Consider the following 20,557-nt stretch of genomic DNA (forward strand, 5'->3'; position numbering starts at 1 on the left):
GTAGGGTTCTTAGCGCTGGGATACCGCCGGGTGACTACGCGCTCTATAATTTTTTTTTAATAATAATAATAATAATTCTATCCTAGCAGGGTTTCCCTATCAAACTTAGGCCCACTACAAACCAGACCCTGTTATGCCAATGTCAATGCAGGTTTCATTGTTTTGTTAATAAAAACCATAGCAATTTGTATGTAAAATTATATCCATGGACAGCATCCATCCACATAGAGCAGTTGTTAAAACAATGCATATTTTCTTTGCCATTAAACATATTTTAAAAACCCAGACTCCGCTCCATGACGAAACAGGGCGTAAGATTACCTTTAATAAAGCCTCTAGAGTAAAAAAAGAAAATAGAACCGAGAGAAGGGTTTAAAAACCAAGTGCTGAGTGGTTAAAGTGTGTGATGCGGATGTTAATGTAGTTTACAGAGAGGGGTGCAACCAGCCAGGTTAGTAATGTCTGCAAGGACTTCTGACCACATTTCATCCATCCCATGTGAATTCCATTGCTTACCTCTCAGAGCTAGAATAATTATAAATCTGTGATGCTTGACATACAAGGCATTAGATACGAATAATACTACCTATCTTCCTACTCTCCTCTCCATTTCGAAAGGTCAAGGAAATCTTTGAAGTCAAAAGTACCTAAGCATTGATGTCCCAAAATTCAAGATCTCCTTTGCCCTTCATATATTCCTCCTATGAGCGATAATATCTGTATGGAAGTCTCCAACAACAAACATCAGAACCCAGCCTACCCTCCTTACATTCAGAAAACTTCCAAAAACAAATATTATGAACTTTTTGTTGTTTAAGTCCTATCTAATCAACACGTGTTTTCTGGAGCTGATGTGACAAGCTGGATTTCTCCCTTTCTTTTACTAACTTGCATAATGCCTTACCTTCCTCTGAAAATCTTTCACTATGGATTTGTTCGAGCTTTCCTAAGTGTCTTCCTCTTTTTTTATCCACTTCCTCCCTCACTGTCAGTTGACTTGCTGTTTAAATTAGTCTTAAAACAGCAAATTCATTCATATACATTGTTCCTTGTTAAATATAAAGTGCCTAAATGACAATAAGGGATAGTGCACTATACAAATATACTAGATAAATGAATACATTACATTTGCTGTAGAGAAACCCTGCTCTTTGCTGAATATGGTTTTGAAAATTTCCTCCCAGGAGATTCCCTGTCTTATGCAGGCAGTGTTTCGGGGAATAAAACCAATTGGCTCAGCTGTGCTTGCTTTTTTCAACTGATTATATGGATGTTCGAATTTTAAGAGTTAACTGGGCACTGATTCAACACAAATATTGGCTTTGTATATTTAACCTGGAACTTCTCAGCAGCTCATTGCTGACCACTCAGAGGGACTCAGCCCTGTGTTGACCCTGTTGCTGTTCGGTGTATTCAAAGGGTCGAGTTTGCATGCTGCTCACTGCCTCCTGGCTAGGTAAAAGCCTGAAGGCACCAGAGACTCACCTTTAACCTACCTATCTGCTGGTACTCACGGTGACCTGCTGGGAAGCTTCCAGCTACCATGAGGAGACCTGAGAGGCTCTGTAGAAATTGGAAGTTCACTGTACCCCTCAGTGCGAGATGGAGGCGGGCCGACCTCAATGACTACAGTACTTATCATCTCTGCAACAGTTTTTGTTAATTGCACCTATTTCTACCTACTCTCTTGTCAGCCTGGGATTTGGGGCAGTCCAGAACCCAGCTGGGCCAGTAACTAGCTGGTTCAGATACCTTTGTGGTCTGTTTAAGAGTCCAATATACTCATGGTCTTGAAGCCCCTTACCTATCTTGACAGTCCAAGAATGGCCTACCTCCCAGGTATTTACAAATCACTACAGATCCTCTTTCCTTGTATGTACCACTGACACATATTGCTTAAGTTGCCACAGATTTTTAAGGTCAACCTTCATCAGTCAAAGAGATAAGCTGTTTTAGCACAAATATTGAAATTCGCCATTTTGGTACGGTGTCTGAATGATGTTCAGGAGCATGAGCTGTGTGCAAACACAGTGTTTTTGCAGTTGCGTTCCATTCTATTTGTTCTGTATATTTCCATTCTATGTGTGATCCAAGAACAGGAGAATGCTATGAACATAATTTAGAGTAATCAGCGGGGTCCTATTTTTATTGCAACATAATTTGCCTACTCTCTATTCTATTTGTTTCATGGTTTCCCACATATCCATTCTATCGTGAGCAGTTTAATTCATTGTGTTGTTACTATGTTACTTTGCGTACATTGCCACATTTCATTTCTATTTTCCAGTTACTCTTTATACTGTAAATATCTACAATTATATGTGATATTATTGAAAGAGTAATGTGCAACCTTGACTTGACATTCTTTGTATATGGCAGGAATTACAAATTAAGTTAAATTGTATCTTGGCTCGGATTACACGACCTCCTTGACTGCCCAAAGAGTCAATGAGGCTTAGGTGAGTCCCACTTTCTGCCATCTTGATCGCTGGTTGCCTGGTATCCTGAGCTCTATCCCTTTTGAGAGAATAAAGTAGTTCCTCTATCTACTTGCTCTTGAAAATCCACCCTAGCAACATGTTACTCTATGTTTGTCATTTTAGCATTGGGAACTATAGTCTGAGGCCTTATTCATCCATCTTAACCTCTTCAAGGCTATTGACGAAACGGTTCCATCACGGCTCGCGGGTGAGCTGTGCTCATGACGGAACGGTTCCGTCACGGCCCGGCCGCCGCGCCTGCGCGGCGCTGATTTTGCGCCTGCGCGGCGCGTTTAATTGAGCGGACGGGGCCGTGACGGAACCGTTCCGTCATGAGCAGAGCTCACCCGCGAGCCGTGACGGAATGGTTCTGTCACCCGCGGAGCTCACCGGCGCGCCCCCTCGCGACCGTTAGCGTTGCGTCGGAATAGCCGCCGCAGCGAAAGAGTTAAGATGTTCGATTGTTTTGGACTATTCCACTGCTACAACACGTGAAGATGTGACTCTTCCATCAGGTACTCTTGTGGTTTTCTAACTGGAAGAAGTGACTTATTGGAAAGTTTAGTGATTAATATTAGATCTGTATATATAAATCACATGTTGACCAATTGGGACTGCATTGCACATGCATCGTATTTTCCTTCATTGCACCAGGTAGACCTTTAAAAAGGTGCGCCAGCTTCAATGAAGAAAAATGTGCCGCATTATGGGGAATGGGCTGCCCCCAGGGCAGCTGTGAACTCTTGCTACCCTGGGGGCAGCACATTCATGTGAAATACAGAGCGACTGCTTTACAGTCGCCCTGTGTTTCACTGTGCAGGGAGCAACCCACCTACACTTTTATATGGGAATACAGATCCCCTTTATTCCCTGCAGAAGGCTGCTATCAGGAGTCGCACTGATTGTCAGTGTTCTACCGAGGGCTTCTTTGCCTCTGCGCCCGCATTGGTAATACATATTAAGAAACAGTGTCTCGAAGGATGTCAATTGGAGGTCAGTTACACAAAGCACAATCAGTTGCTGAGAATAGAATCAAAAGGGGCGAAAACCAGGGAGACAAATTGTTTTTGAAACATAAATTATATTTTAGTCACTATATACATTTGACATAATAAATATCATATGATCAAATGTTTGGGACGCAATGCGTTACATTGAATGACATATAACCTGTTGGAGACTGCGCACAAGTGCTCATGAAGGGTTGTGACGGCGCAAATGACACGTGAGGAAAGATGTAAAGCGATAGGAGTGGGCGCAACAGAAAGCAACTGAAGGTAAAATTTACATAGTTCGTACACCCAAACACTAAATGGTACTGAATACAGATAAGTCAAGTAGGGTGTCGTTGATGGGGGCGCTGGGAATTCCGCTGTAAAGAGTCGACGGCGTTTCAGTCTGTAGAAGTACTTGAGCCATCATCAGGATCAGGTGACTTGTTAATATGGCAGTGGTGAGCAGGCGCATTGTCAGAATCCAGGTGGGATGCTGTAAATTCACTGGGGAGGCAACGAACCAAGATGATTGAAATGGGACCAGCCGAGGTGCTATACAGTGGGACTTGATTGGAGGTCTCAGGAGGCATGGTAGATGCTTCTCAATGGCGATACCCAAGGGCTGTGGTGAAAGTTACTTGGCAGTGTCAGCAAGGAGCGTAATGGGGCGCATCACGCGGCCGGCAGGAGTCAGGCATTGGTAATACAGCACTGGCACACAGGCAAATGAGGAAATGCCTCCTTGATGATAGCACTGGCGCTTTATGTGTGCCATCGCTATTGGTATTGCAGAAGGGGTTGCACATGTGTCTGCAGGCCCTTCTGTAATACCAAAATGATGCGGGGGCTTGTAAAGCAGGCACAAATGCCCGCTGTGCCCCTGGGGCACTTTATGTAATACAACCCTGGGTGTTTTAGCCCTGAAAACAGATGTTTATTGTTATCTAAATTAATAGTACCTGTTTTATTGACCTCAAGATGACGAAAGCCTGAGAGGTTACACAAGGGTTTAAACCTTTGATGATGGATCTAAACACAGACTACTGTAGTGGATGTATTAGTCTAAAGAGCTGCCAGTCCAGGTGGTGTTTACTCTTGAAATTGTTTACTAGTACAACAAAACTTGCCACACCTCTCCTTAAGTTGTTTTATCAGACAAGGGTGATCTTTACCCAGTGCCAGAGTTTCATGTATTGCGCATTATAGATATAATCTCCCAGCATCTCCTCTCCACCTGGTAGTGGAATACATATGATTTCTCAATGCAGATTTAGCTCTATCAATTGATTTGTCAAAATTAGTCAAGTGGCCAGACTTTCTGAGTGCACTTACTGTTATAAGCTGATCGCTAACTTTCTGCAGAAATCTTGGTATGGAGCTATTGTCATACTATAATACAACTATGCAAAGGATTAAAAAAGAGATCCATAAGGCAAACATAAAGGCTGAGTGTGAGAAATTGGGTTGCTGGTTGATTAGGGTGTGACCCTGGCCAAGCAACCACAATCCTTGTCAGGGTAAAGCACAAGCAAACCCCAAATGAACTTGTGCTCAACTCCCTGGTAGCTTGGCACAGAAAAATCAGGCTTAACTTAGAGGCAATGTGAAACGCATTTGTGCAACAGTTCAAACTGTAAAAAAAAGTGAAAACACCACACCCAAGTTCAAAAAAGAGCAACATTTAGTACATAAAACAAAACTAAAATGACATAAATCCAATATGTAGAACTGGAGTTATGAATGTTTACAGAAAAAACTATAAAATAGCACTTAGAAGCATACAGGGCCATCTGTGCCTATGATGTCTCACTGGATCTGGTCAAAGTCAAAAGTCCACAATGGAGAGCAGAAGGTATACAGTCCTGGATCAGCCCAGATGAAGTTTTACCTACTTAAATTGTGTACCAAGAGTCTTGTTCCTGTTGGAGGGGATCACAGAGAGCAAGGAGAGTGTCACAGCAGTTAACAGCATTCTGTGAAGAGCAGGCAGGTTGTTGTAGACGGGCAGGCTTGTGCTTTGCCTCGGCAGTCCCCTGGGAGCGGTCGATGCTGCTTTGTGAAGAGACAAACTAGTGGTTGTTTGCTAATTTCCAGTGTGAGCAGCATGGTTTCTGTGCCAGCGGACAAGCCCTTGGAGTCACTCTGGGGTCCTGTGTTCAAGGTGAAGTTGCAGGTCAAGTTATTCTTCCGCAGGCAAGTGTGCAGCAGCTCAGCACAGCAGGGCAGCAGTTTAATTAGAGCAGCCGTCAAGTAGAGTTGAAGTCCTTGAAGCAGTGCAGCCGTCTTTCTTCCTGGCAGAGTATACACAAGTTAAGAAGTGTTCTGAAGAGCTGGCCCCTGATTTCTTACCTTTATATCCTGGTACCCTGGTTCTAGAAGGTAGGAGAAGCTGCTAAACAGTGGCTTTGAGGTGCATGGAATTTCGGATCTCCTCTGACTCCAAGCTGGCTGAAGTGACATTGCAGGGTCATAAGGAGCTTTGAGTGAATGCAGAGCCCAGGCTTTTCAGTTGTAAGTGGGGCTGTGCTCAGCTCCACCCCCCATCCTGCCAGTAGAGGGCCCATTCAGGCATATCTAATACCTCTATTGTGTGATTGTGTGGGAGGAATTCGAAAAGTTAACCTGTCAGTTGCACCCACTCATGTGACCTAAGACTGGCACAAAAGGAAGGGCTAAGGACAGAAAATTCCAAATTCTAAAAGTGGTATTTTGTCAATTGTAAAAGGAAATTAAACGTTACCTTTAAAGAGAGATATCATTATAATGTCATAGACACCAGACATGCCATAGCGACTAGCTCCAAATTGGAAATTAGAGTTTATTAAATATAATAAGAATCCCTACTGTTATCCAGTGGGAGGGGTAGGCCCCACAGTAGTGAAAAATAAATTCAGGAGTTTTTCCACTACAGGGACATGCAAAACTTAAATGGACATGTCCAACCTTTTAATTACATATCATCCTAGGGCCTACCGTAAAGGTGACATATGTGTAATAAATGAAGAGTTTCAGGCTTGGCAAGAGGGTTTAAAAGCCAAGATAACATGGCAGGCCAAATCTGCAGTCAGGCTGCAATGGCAGGCCTTGGACGTGTTTTACAGTGCCACTTAAGTGGATGGCACAGAAGGAGTTGTAAGTCCACATATGCAAAAACAACAATTGATGGACAGAATGCAGAACAATGTCATACATTCACCCCAGTACAGAGATCTGGTCCTAAATCCACTGTTTTTTCCCTCACCGTGCCATTCCAGTTTGAACCGAGCCATATGCAAATCAGTCATGACCCTGTACCCAATGGGAACAGTCCAGCCCGAACTGCCAATCCAGGTCCTCCCTGGACTGAAAATAAGCATCCTAGGACCGGTTTTGGGGTTTCACCCCTCATCAGCCGGGATAGCTTGACTCCAGTGGCATGGAGAGCATGGGAGGGTATGCCCAGACGTGGGTTCCTTGCTCACTTTGCCACTGGATTCAAGCTAGCCTGGCTGATGAGGGCTGTTAGCCTGAAACTGGTCCCAGGATACTTGTTTCCGGTTCAGGGAAGACATGGCTTGGCAGTTCCGGCTGGACTCTTCCCATGAGGCACAGGGTCAAGACTGATTTGCATATAGCTGTGTCTGAACTGGGGTGGCTAAGTGAGCTAAATAATGATGATGGACTCAACCCAGATCTTTGACTGTGGAATGAGTGACTGAAAAGATTCAAAGCTCCATCCATGTTCTCCTTGTTTTTGCTTTGTTTGCCCCTAGTTGGCAGGGTATGCCCAAACATTGGTCCCTTGCTCACTTAGCTACTGGATTCAAGATAGCCTGGCTGATAAGGGCTGTTAGTCCCAAACTGGTCCCAGGATGCTTGTTTCCCGTCCAGGGAAGACATGTCTTGGCAGTTTGGGCGGGGCTGTTCCCATGAGGCACCGGGTCAAGATTGATTTGCATATAGCTTTGTCTGAACTAGGTTGGCGAAGTGAGCTAAAGAACAATGATGGATTCACCCCAGATCTGTGACTTGGAGTAGAGTGTTTGAAGAATTTCAGCGCTCTGTCCATCCTTTCCTTGTGTTTGCAAGTTCACCTATATTATTTTATTTATAGGCCCTGGGTGTACCACCCTACAAGGGTCTTGTAAGTTATATTGAATATCCAATTAGGTATAGGCCAATTTCACCATGCTTTAGGGGAGGGAGCACACACACTTTATCACTGATTTGTAGTAGTACAGTGCACAGAGTCCTAAAGCCAACAAAAACAAGTTCAGCAAGAATTGAGGCGGAAAGACAAACAGTTTGGGGAAAGACCACCCTAAGGCTGACAGGTGGTGTGAGGTAGGCTCCTTGTACCACAGGATTACTGATACCATCTGAAAATGAAGTATAGGGTGAAGCAATGCCTTGGTGGCCAATACCATAGCAACAGTTTTGTATTCCTTGATAGTTACTGTACTAACAGCTTTTGCCACACACAGACAGGCATTTGAAGAGGCTAGCTGATGAGGCCCTCAATCTCCCAGAGCACGTGGAGCATTTTATTTTCCTCTTTTGCACTACTCAAATGGAGTTTGACATTTTTTGTTATTGTAGATGTTAACAATGGAATCATATAGATGGTTCAAAGATGATAAATATGAAAGCAGGTTAATAGATTTTCAGTGGCTAGAAATGGACCAGGGGGTTTAAAATTGTTTACTAGCTTGCATTTAGTATCAGAGAATGGAAGTGGATGATGAATTACTCCTCTGTTTCTGAAAAGCTGATCAGGGCAGTCATTGGGCTGTTGTCCTGATCCTGGTGTGGGGTAGGGACAGGATTGAGATTCAGTAATCAAACGCTACTTTTGGTTGTAGTCAGTAATGGCAAATCAGGTAATTCTCTATGTTTGTATTGGAAAGCAGACACAAGAGTGACCAGCCGGGGTGTTAAAAAGAGAAACAAACTAAAAAACAAACTTGGTGTGGTTTCCCTCTACATTTTTTCTCAAGGGTGTGTGACATTCAGAGGGGTAAAGTTTTTGTTCACAATAAATATCTTCGCTTGACCCAAAACAAGAGGAAACTGTTTCAATAAGTGTCTGTCTCTGTCTGTCAATAGATCTTTGACCCTTCCATCTGTGGGGCCATGGTAGGTGGAAGGTCAACCTGTCTCAAGAGCGGTTCTTCTTGTTTGGGTAAAATGTAAATGGGTGCCTAGCTCTCTCTCCACCGTATTCTATTGTTGGATCTCCCTTTGTCACTTCACCAGGATGGTGGCAGGCTAAAGATGATGGCGCGCCTTACTCTCCTAGATTACAACACTCTAGGTAATCTTCTAATTGTTTGCTTTAGTTACACTTACTGGCAGGGTGGTAGTTAGCTGTTCTCAGGAAGTACCTGGTGTGCTCTTGTGGCTAGGTGTCCATCTAGGACTTTGTGGCACTGAGGTTTGGATCCCCTTTTACTTTTTCTGTGAGTTCAGTGGCCTTATGTTCATTTAACCTCTCTCACGTGTTGGCAATTGCCGATGATGTGGTCAGACAGCTAATAGATGACATCTGATCAGGCTTAAGTGCATGTAGGGTCTAACTTCCTCTCCCGTTCTCTCATGCTTCGCTTGGACCACATGCAGTAAGCTCAAATTCCACCTTTAATCTATAAACCTTAATGTGCTTACTGGGCTCCTGCTTCAGATGTCCCAAGCTGACGCTTATCCTACTACACCAGGTCCTCATACGTGGCTATCTATGAGAAGAACACCAGTCCCAGATGATATGGCAATGAGTGGGGGTCCCTTCGCAGCTAATATTATTAACATCCTGATGAAACTTTTGGAATATTAAAACCAAAGATACAATAAAAGGGGACCAATATAATGCAATCAACTCCTAAGTGAAAAATGAACACACAATTAGAACCACAGGAACTAGAAGCTTCTGATGTGGACTGCAGTTTGGCATTGTTGTTCCACAATAGATTAAGTCTAGAAATAGTCTTTAATGGTTGCAATATTTTGACTTAGGAGCCATCTTAATCAAGGGTATATTGCTTTGTATCAGTTCCTAATTTGTACTGGTGGTTGGAGGTGATTAGCACCAGCAATGATTTTTAGATAGTCAAACTTATTTTTCATTATTAAACTTTAACCCAGACCTAGGGGCATATGTAGGTAGGCGTTGCGATTCGCAAAAGACTGAATTCACAGAATTCCGGCGTTTGCGAATCGCAAACGGCGATTTGGTATGTAGGTGTCAAATTGCAAAATAAGGAATTGCAAAAATAGTGATTCCTTATTTTGCTCAAGCATTTAAGGAATCGTAATTTTGCAATTCCTTAAATGCTATGTAGGGGTGCATTTAAAATAGCGATTTGGGCTTAAGGAATCGCAAAACACCACCTACTCCAAGTTCATGGCATTTTGCGATTTCCTTTGAAAATTATTATTTTTTTAAAATTCAAAGTGCCATGTGGCGCACAGATATGCCCTTAGGACATGTATGTGCGCCACGTATACTTAAAGGCGCATTCCAGGGGTTCAACAGGTGTCCTTTGGACACCCTGGCACCCTTGGAATTGCGTTTTTTTCATAGAAAGTCGCAATTTGAGAATGTATCCCCATTCATTCCTATGGGCCTCTTGGCCCATAGGAATGAATGGGACACTCATTCCTTAATTGCGATTCGCAATTTGCAAATCACAATTAAGGAATTATTGAGATTCGCAAAAAAATGTGAATTGCTCCCTAAATTCCATTTTGCAATACTCAAATAGCGATTCCTTAAAAATCACTATTTGAGAATTGCAAAATGTGAATCACTTACGCATGCCCCCAAGAGAGGTAGAAAAGTGAGACCGGAGCAGGAAGGGAAAGATAAAAAAAATGGTGCCAAAGGAAGAAAGCAGAGCTTAAAAGAGTGAGATAAAGAGACAGTGAATGTAGGGTGGTACCAGACAGAGGTATGAGGTGGAAGTCGAATATTGGGTAGTGCCACTTGTAACACAGGCACTTTGTGTTACAAATTAAGCACTGAATGTACACATTACCCGTAGTCACAGAAATTATGCAGCAATAAATAGCCAAATAATTTGGCATTGATAACACCACATAAGCATCCCACATACCCAGAGCGCATATGGTTTACACAAAAAAAGGAAGCAACAAATTCCCTTTAGGTTTCACTTTAAAACATGAACCTTAAATCATTTTAAGATTGTTGATCATCAGGACAATCCCATACAATCCCAGACAAATAAATGTCAATGTAGACTTGAGTACATTAAATAAGTCCTAAATATATATTGAATTTATCATTAGATTCAAATTGATACACCGTTCAATAAGGATCAGAAATAAACCCTTAAAAATAATGACAAGGGCCTTGCCAAAAACATAGCCAACCTCCGCTGTCCATTACGTTTCTTAATAATTGAATGGTGATAGAAAATTGGGCACTGATGTAGACTTGAGTGACGGTTTATCTGGTATTGGTGAGTACCCATTTGAAGATTTTGCGAGCATGCAGTGAATGAGGAAGCAGGTGATAAGACTGCAATGACCGGATTTTCATGGTGAACTTGCTGTCTAGGATAATACAGAGGTTTCAGGGCCTGGTCTGTCGGAGTGGGTGAGGATTCTAGTTCAGAGGACCACCAGGAGTCGTGGTGTCCAGAAGATTGTTGTTCTACATTTGTTGAGTGAGTTGGAGGTTGATTGCTTTTTGAGGACTTTGGCGGAAAAGGAGAGCAGAGAAATGGGATGGTGTTTCTTGAGTTCGCTGGGATCAGATGTTGGTTTCTTGAGAAGAGTTTTACCTTCTGCATATTTCCATTCTTCAGGGAAAGTGGAGGTGGTGATGGATGCATTGAAAATGGCAGAGAGGTTGTTGATCTTCTTGCTGCTGGGATTGAAGATGTGGTTGGGACAGGGGTACGTGGGTGGCCCTGAGTGGACAGAGGTTATGATGGCTGTAGTTTCCATGTGGCAAACTGCTGCCAGGAGGCAAGTAGGTGGCCATGGTTTGCATCTATGGAAGCAAACAGTCTCTAGCAGTTGGATGAGGTGCGTTGGGGTTACAAGTTTTTGTATATGGTGGCAATCTTGACCACCAGGGTGTCACAGTGTTCCTGGGAGGGAGGATGATGTTTTCCATAACTTAGAGGATGGAGAAACTCTCTGATGATGTTGAAGAATTATTTGGTGTGGTCTGAACTGGCTTCAACGCGGTTGGCCAGAGTGCTCCTATTCACCTCCTGCAGGACATGGTGGTATTGGTTGAGAGCTCTCTTGAATGTGGCTCAAGACTTGCTGGTGAGCCATTTTCTTTCTAGTTGCTTGAGTTGCGTTTCATGCATCTCAGTTCTGTGGTGTACTAACTGGCCTGGTTCATGGATCTCTAAAGTTTAAAGGCTTGATGGGGGTGATCCATGCAGAGGAGTTCTTGACTGCCTGTTTTAGGTTTATTGTGCTGTCAGGGTGGGACGCTTTGAGGGTGTCGGCCCACTAGTTCTCTGACACTTTTTTCCAGCAGCAGCAGGAAGTGTTGGGTGTATGGGGCAGTGGCTTGAGGAGCTGTGATAATGAAATGGATGATGGCGGGATCTGTCCAGGTAAGCTCAGTGACTTGCCTGACCTTGGCTCAATTGCTTGAGGTGCAGATGGGTGCAAGCATGTATCTGGTGTTGTGGATAGGGCTGGTAACTAGTTGGGTGAGGCTAATGTTGTTCATACTTTTTAGGAGGTTGGCAGTGTTGCTGTTTTTGGAGTCATCGAGGGGGTAATTGAGGGCCTCCGCAGATTTTGGAGTCAATGGTGAGGGGGGGGATGCAGTCGGGAATGGCATTGTAGAAATGTAGGTGCAGTTCTTGAGTTCTTTAGGTGAGGTTGCCTCTGCTGGTGGTTTGGCTATTGATTTGTAGTTACAAGTTGAGGTGTTCCATGATTGGGATGGATGCTGGGTTGAGTCAGGTCTCAGTGAGGAAGATGACGTCTGGGGAAAGGGCGGTGATGGTGTCCTAGATTTTGGTGGTGTGCTTGCAGAGTGATTGTGCGTTGAGCAGGAGTCAGTGTAGTTGGTCTGAGGCAGTCATGGTCATAGTGGTTGGCATGGTGGTGGTTGTCATGCTTGCGGATTCTCTGTTATTGCAGGTGAAGAGACATTGGTGGCAGGTAAAATGTTCTACCATAGATCAAGGCGAGGTTGTTGTATATTGGGGTCCAGGGCTCATAGCTTAGTGGTGGTTTATCTTCGTGAGGCAGGAGAGCCTGGGTTCCTGGAGCTGGGTGTGGGCCAGGCATGGACAGGCTTGCCTTTGGTACTGGTGGTATGCCCGCTGACTGCAGCCAATATGCAGCAACACCTTTAAGTAGGTGCTGGAAGGAGGGTGGCGGAGAGCAAAGTTGGCATGAGGTGGAAAAGAAGGCAGTGGCAGAAAACGGCATGAAAAGCAAGCTGGTGGCGGGGCAGAGTTGGCGGTAAACTAAACGAAGGACCAGGGAACAGGCAGGTAAAAAAAACGAAATTAAAATGAACAGTGGCAAAACTGATTAAATGAAAATGAGTGAGGACTAAAACAGTGCACACAGCAACTTATAATCAACAGGCAAGACAGCAAGAATGAACCAATCGAGGACCATACAATGGGTAACAGCACAAGCCAAACTAAATCAGACTAAATAAGATAATGAAACAATCCAAAAAACGCAAACAAAACCAAAAAAGTGAAAGTGCAAGCAGCAAGAGGGAGCTTGCACAAAGGAGATCAGGGATGTTAGCAATCATGTAACTTAACATGCCATCAGTGATGCAATATGTAAAGTCATATGCAGTGCATGGAGGGGGCGCAAGTTATAGTTAGTTCACTAAACTATAATTTGAGAATTTCAGTGCTTTTAAATCTAATTTCAATACTTAACTATAAATCACTTTAACCTCAGTTTTATTTCCGCAAATGTCAGTTGTTTTCATGTTAGCTAAAATGTTTTTACCACACCGAACTGTAAAGTGACTTTAACTTTTTTTCCCAATAAATATATCTTAGTGTGTGTCAATATCTCATGCTCACAAAAAGTTGCTGGAATGTTCAAGTTGCTATACAATTGTCATGCATTGTAAATCATCCTTGCAACATATAGGCGGGCATGGAAGCACCCACGAATTGTAATGTGTTTAATAATCAGAAGTGAGCTGCTTTGACGGAGGCATAGAAATATGAATGACACAAGTGTCAACAGCACCCTAGGTGTCAAGACTATTCTGCAACAGGTTATTAAAAGCAAACTTTGATTTATCACATGACGCAATAGTCATGCTGCTTCTGTGTCTATGCAATAAAGGACATGCTGCAATCTCTTTCAGTGACACATGCACATTCACATGGATAAGTGAAAACAACACCTGCCGTGTGGATATCTGTAGCTGATTTAATCCTCCAATGCACTTTGAAATCACATTGCGGCCAATTTACAATGTGTATGTGAAGAAGTACTTCTGTAGTACTAATGTATATACTTTTAAACGCCTATGTGAATAAACCACAATATATTTAAAATGGGAATATTCAGCAAATATTCACATACAATTAGTTCATATACTCATTACCATAACTGAATACCATAATGGCTACTAATTCCTCTACCGCATTGAAACTGTCCTATCTCTGCCACAGATGAAAGCTGCATGGCTCTGGTCAGTGGAGATCCAGTGGACCTCATCCTCTAGGACTCCTCTGCAGCATTTGACAGGGTCTCCCACCACATCCTTATCCAATGCCTACACACCATTGGAGAGCAAGGACATACAGTTTAGTTGATTATCTCCTTACTGACTGGAAGGACCCAGTCACTCAGGCTAGCACCGTACAAGTTGGATGCCTGTGAATTTTGCAAGGATCCTCTCTGAGCCAGACCCTCCTCAAAGCATTCATGACCCCTCTAGCCATCATCATTTACTCTCACAACATCAACATCCTCTCCTGTGCTGATGACACACTCATTCTCTCCCTAACAAGCAAGACTACCAGAACCCGGATCATGTTCAATGCCTGCACGATTGAAATCACCACTGTGTGAAGACCAACATTCTAAAGCTGAACATGGACAATACCGAAATCATGATCTTTGGTAAGAACACATCACTGTGGAACTCCCCCTGGTGGTAACAGCGGTAGGACCGATAATGCCAAAAAACTAGGGATAATCATCAAAAGCCAAGTTGACGTTATAGCCCTCATGCTTCAATACCCAGAAAAGCTAAGGAAGATTTTCAAATGGCTCTCAATGAGCACCTTGAAAACCATCACGCATTCACTGTTCACAAGCAAGCTGTAGTACGGGAACATACTCTATGCCGCAATCAACAAAATTCAAAAGTTGGCTGCAGAACATTCATAACTCAGCAGCCAAAATCAATCGCAACCTCCCACTCCACACTCACATCATACCACACCTGAATGAGATCCCCTGGCACCCCATACACAAACAAGCACAATTCAACCTCAGCACCAACACTTTCAAGGCACTGCAGACATTGGCCCAACATACCTTGGCCCGACCACCCACTTCACGCACACTCTTTCTGAATTCTCTCATTCAGTTATTAGAGCCAGTACCCGCTAACCAGGACTACACTATACTGGGCGATTTTAATTTCCATTTGGAGAATGATAATGATAAGGACTTGCACACTCTTATCTCTGACTTCCTGGCAGCAGGCTTAGAACAACAGGTTAACATGGCTACTCATCAAGCTGGACACACACTAGATGGCTTATTTACTAATAATGCCCATATAACATTCTCTACAGTGCTCCCACTCACGTGGACGGATCACTTAGCTGTTAAATTTACTATCTCAGCCAACTACTCCAAGAACTCGTCCATCGGTCCTTGCCCTCCGATCCTAAGTCGAAATTGGAAAAATATTGATGTCACCGCCCTACAAAATATCTTGGAATCCACGACACCGGTAGAATTATCCGCTCCTCAGGAGGCTGCCTTGAATTACCAACGATGGCTACATATGGCACTTGACCAGGTAGCCCCACATAAAAAATTGCAGCCAAACCGCACCAAACCTTCCACGGCTTGGTTCTCGGAGTCACTTAGGCTCGAGAGACAACGCTGCAGAAATCTGGAGCGGCGGTGGCGTAAATACTATAACAACAATGACAGAGACACTTACAAGAGTGCCTTGCTTAGCTACAGAAAGCTGCTCACTGCTGAAAAATGCACCTTCTACAGCACACAAATAGAACGTGCTCTTAATTTGAATAAACAATTGTACCAGGTGGTAAAAGATTTAGCCAATCCTCCAGCCCCCCCCCCCCCAATTGAACCATCCCAAATATTCTGTAACAAGGTGGCAGATTTCTTTCAGGCCAAGGTTCTGGATATTTTCGATAATTTTACTAAAATAACGATCACTGGCCCTACCATCCCGGAATCCCCTCTTCTGCCGTCAAATCCTAAACTTGAGGTCTTCTCTCCACCCCTGTCCATGGTGGATCTCATAAGTAATGTTAAATCAGGCTCGCCAATGGACCCTTGTCCCCCACGTATCCTTAAATTAGTACCCAACCTAATAGCCCCAGTACTCAGCAACATCTGTTCCTCCATATTCCAGACAGGGGTTTTTCCCCTTGTCTGGAAAAAAGCAATGGTGACACCTCTTTTAAAAAAACCCACTCTAAACCCTTTAGAGCCAAAAAATTACCGCCCTATCGCCTCTCTCCCTTACCCTTCCAAAATAATTGAAAAGGTTATGAACCAACAGCTGTCGACTTTTATTGACCAGAATGGTCTACTTGACAACACGCAGTTTGGTTTTAGGAAGGGCCATGGGACGGAGACTGCCTTGATAAAAGCTGCCGAGGAGGTCAGGATAATCATGGATAAGGGGGGTGCAGCCATCCTGATACTCCTAGATTTATCCGCGGCCTTCGACATGGTCGATCACACCATCTTGATCGACCGTGTCGCCGCCCTAGGCATTCAGAGCAGGGCAAGAGCAACACTGGCATCTTTCCTGGCCAACCGAGTACAGTCTGTTAAGATGGGATGCTTCTGCTCTCCTGATTTCACTCTCCCGTGTGGCGTTCCCCAGGGCTCCTCGCTAAGTCCGACACTTTTTAACATCTATGTGTCGGACTTGGCGAGGGTAATCAAGTCGTTCGGCATTGGCTTAACATCTTATGCCGACGACACACAGCTGGTCCTGGAGATACACAAAAACGGTGAAGCAGTGGCAGCGAACTTTCAGGAGGGCATGAAGGCCATCAGCTCATGGATGAACCGGAATTGCTTAAAGCTAAATTCCGACAAGACGGAGGTGATGGTTTTTGGCGAACTGACTCCGTCTTGGTCTCCTGTCTGGTGGCCCTCGGAATTGGGAGCCCCCCCATCACCTGTAACCAAGGTGAAAAACTTGGGCGTGCTTTTTGACAATAAGCTTACGTTTTTAAGCCATGCCAACGCGGTGGTGTCAGCCTCCTTCTTTACCCTGAGAATGGTGAAGAAACTGCTCCCTTTTCTCCCCCCAACCGTAGGCAAAACCTTAATGTCCTCCCTGGTGTTATCTAGGGTGGATTATTGCAATGGTCTATTGCTTAACGCACAAGAGCAAGTTCTGAGCAAATTACAGCTTGTCCAGAACGCCGCTGCAAGAATTCTCATGGGTATACCTAAGCACGCTTCTATCTCTCCCACAATTCGCGAGCTCCACTGGTTACCAATAAGAAGCCGGATAAAGTTTAAGGCCATGTGTATCATTCACAAGGCCTTAAACAATAATGGACCTGATTTCTTCAAAAGAGCATTCAAACTGTACAAACCCAGTCGAACACTACGCTCTTCTTCGGCCCAACAGCTCCAAATCCCATGCACAAAAAAAGTATCTTGGGGAGACAGACGTTTTGTAGTGGCAGCATCAAAATTATGGAATGAGATCCCCTCCTCTGTCAAAAATCAATCATCACTACTCTCATTTCGCAAACACCTCAAGACCTGGCTCTTTAACCAGTAAGACGTCAGTGGAACCCCCGCAATCTGCAAACTCCAGCGCCGAGACACCGAAAGGTATTTGCGCGCTTTAGAAATTTAAGAAATAAATAAATAAATAAATAAATAAACAATCACATCTGCTTTCACAAACCTTCCTGATACCTCACCTCGTCTGGACTCCTATTTGCACACATCCCATGCATATGGAAAACTAGATCCATCAGTCAAGCTTTCTCCTACATTGCACCTACAGAATGAAACAACATAAGAGCATCCTTCTCACTTCTTGAATTCTACAAGAAGCTGAAACCAGGCTTTTGACTAGTCCCACCAGCTCTCAACATAACATATAGAAAGGACTTTGTCATCTTTGCACTTTTACTAATAGGATGTTAGATGTTTCAGGCGAATTCACAAGGGCATTTATGAGTGTGAGAAGCAGTACTCTGCAGTACTACTTCAAGTACTTATAAATGCCTTTGTGAATTGCCCTAATTAACTTTTTAATTTCTCTTTCATTGTATATAGTTGAATAACATAAAATCTCTTTGGAGAAAGTGTAATACATGGACCACATGCAAGCATTATGTAACTGGCACAGGAAAATTTGAGGATAGATTTCAAAATCATAACTATAACCCAAGCGATAGAGGGTAAAATGACATCAGCTTTTGACTGTCATTTTGAAATATGCGCTATCTGTGGCAATGAAGTAACATGCTTTACACAACTGACATTAGCTTAGGTGATTTATTAGGAATCGAAAGGGTTATTAAGCTCAGTCATACCCTAGGAGAAGTTATCTGGCAGAACATTGCTGCAGAATCCAGATGTAAAGGATGAATCTCATATTTTAAAGGTAACCAATGACTATAAAAATGAGTTGCATTTAGATTCACTAAATCCAGCATTGATCCAGCACTCCTGGACCTTTGTTGGACACCCTTAGATGGGTTTTGTCTCTATCATTTAGGAGACGTTTCCATGTGCATCCATGTAAGAATGCAGAATTCTGCTACCTTCAAAGCTGGCTCTTTGGCGGAATTTGCTATTGCATGACATAACTTCCAATTATTTGTCAGGAGAGTGACACCTGTAATGGAAATGATACAGTAGTTGTTTAATTATGTTGGGTTTGAAGATTTCTGTTTTTGGGAATTGTAGTTACCTGTATTAATTGAAAGCTATCTGGAGGATCAATCGCTTCAGGAACAAGTTCACAGGGTTGAACTGCAGCGGTACTTGGTTCTAGCAGTGTTGGCACAGATTTGGGGTGTGGTGGGATGGAAGGAGGGGGAGCTGGGTGAGGGGGTTGAAGAATAAAAAAACATACCTCCTCGCTGCATGTCCCTGCTGTCTCAATCATTGTCTCAGAAACAAAGCATCCAGAAAGCACCCGGGCTCCCCTGAGCCAATCAAAACATTGCAATGCAGCATTGTGATTGGTAAGCGCCCGGCTCCCCTGAGCAAATCACAGTGCTGCAATGCAACATTGTGATTGGTCTGAGCACCGTAGTTCAGTGCTCAGCCAGGGAATGGGGGACTGGGCATATTATCCACCCAGGCTATAATGCAATCTGGGTAGAGAACATGCAAAGTGTGCATGAATGTTTGTGCACTTTAGGTAGTGCAAACCACTCCTCTCTTCCTCTGCTCTGTCATCAGAGCAGCCTTGTCCTGTCCCGTAAGCAAAGCTGCTGCAACAAAGAAAAATAAAATGATAATAACTTATAGTTATCCTCATTGTATTTTTCCTTTGGCGACACTGCTTAAAAGCAGTGGAGTGACGCTTTTCTTTCAAGCAGAGGAGTGGCCACTGCTTGGTTCTGAAAAGCTCATGTTATCATGTGAGTCTGCCTGAGTTCAGCAAAATATCTGTAACAGATAGTCATATGATTTTTTTTAGTGTATCACTTATCCAGTATTAACTTTTGCTAAAGCAAGATGAATCCAAAGAACAATGTGCTGCCTAATGATTGTCAATAGTTTCTACACTGATTCAGAGGAGGACCCATGGATAAAAATAGCAAGCATGGCAACGTTTGCATCACTTAAAGTATATCCAAATTGTCTACTTGTGAGCTTGAAGGCAGTTCTGTTCAATTGTCTGCAGTGGCAGTGCAATTTTCTGTTATATGAGAAAACACATTCAAAGAGGGCTACCATCTTGCTATGGATTTTATCATATAGAAAAGCATTTCAAGATGTCTGCCTGTGCCTCTGCATATTCCACAAGCATATTTAGGCAACTTTTGGAAATTTAGGAATTTTCATTTATGTTTTAAATTACTATTCCAAGATGGCAACCTACTATAGTTGAGCCATAAACTAAAAATAAAGATTGTATATGATGCCACATAAACAAAACTAAAAGAAGCAGGTGACCATGTAGCAGAATTTACAAATATATAAATATATTCACCTCTTGGAACAATGGTAAAGTAAAGTAGCAAAGTACACCAAACATGCACACAGAATTGCATGAATACAGTGTGTGTTTATTTATTTCTGATGCAGCTCAGTGACGCGTTTCGCCTCAAAAATGTATATTCAATGAAAAAACAAATGTTAAGGCTAAGTTAAATTCTAAATCGATAACTATATCTTTGAGTTCTAATTTGTGCCCAGCCCAAACTTTAGCATAACTTGTGCACCTCTGTACACAGTGTTCTCAACCTGCTAGCCACATTACATATATAACTATAACCCACGTCTTTTCCATGCAATGCTTATACAATTTCATATTACAACACTTATAACATGCTAAATGATAGCATTCATAACAAGGCTCATGACATTTAAAATTACATCTAAAATTACATAATTTATGAGAACACTGTACATGATACTGGGCCGAGTTACAGTTAATGTTAATGTAGTGTGGCTAATAAGCTGTGTGCCGAGGTATGTGAGCTATATTAAGTTGCATATAGATGAAGAGAGTGTTGTAGACTGGAGTGTCATAGAGTGGACTAGAGTGTGGTAGAGTGGAGGGCATAGAGTGGAATAAGGTGTCATAGATCGGAGTAGAATGAAGTTGCATAGAGTTGAGTGTTATAGAGAGAGGAGTGTCATACATTGTTATGTCGAAGAGTGTTGCATCGTGGAGTATCAAATGTG

The sequence above is a fragment of the Lissotriton vulgaris genome, chromosome 6 (genome assembly GCF_964263255.1).
Source record: "Lissotriton vulgaris chromosome 6, aLisVul1.2, whole genome shotgun sequence".
NCBI classification, from domain to species: Eukaryota; Metazoa; Chordata; class Amphibia; order Caudata; family Salamandridae; genus Lissotriton; species Lissotriton vulgaris.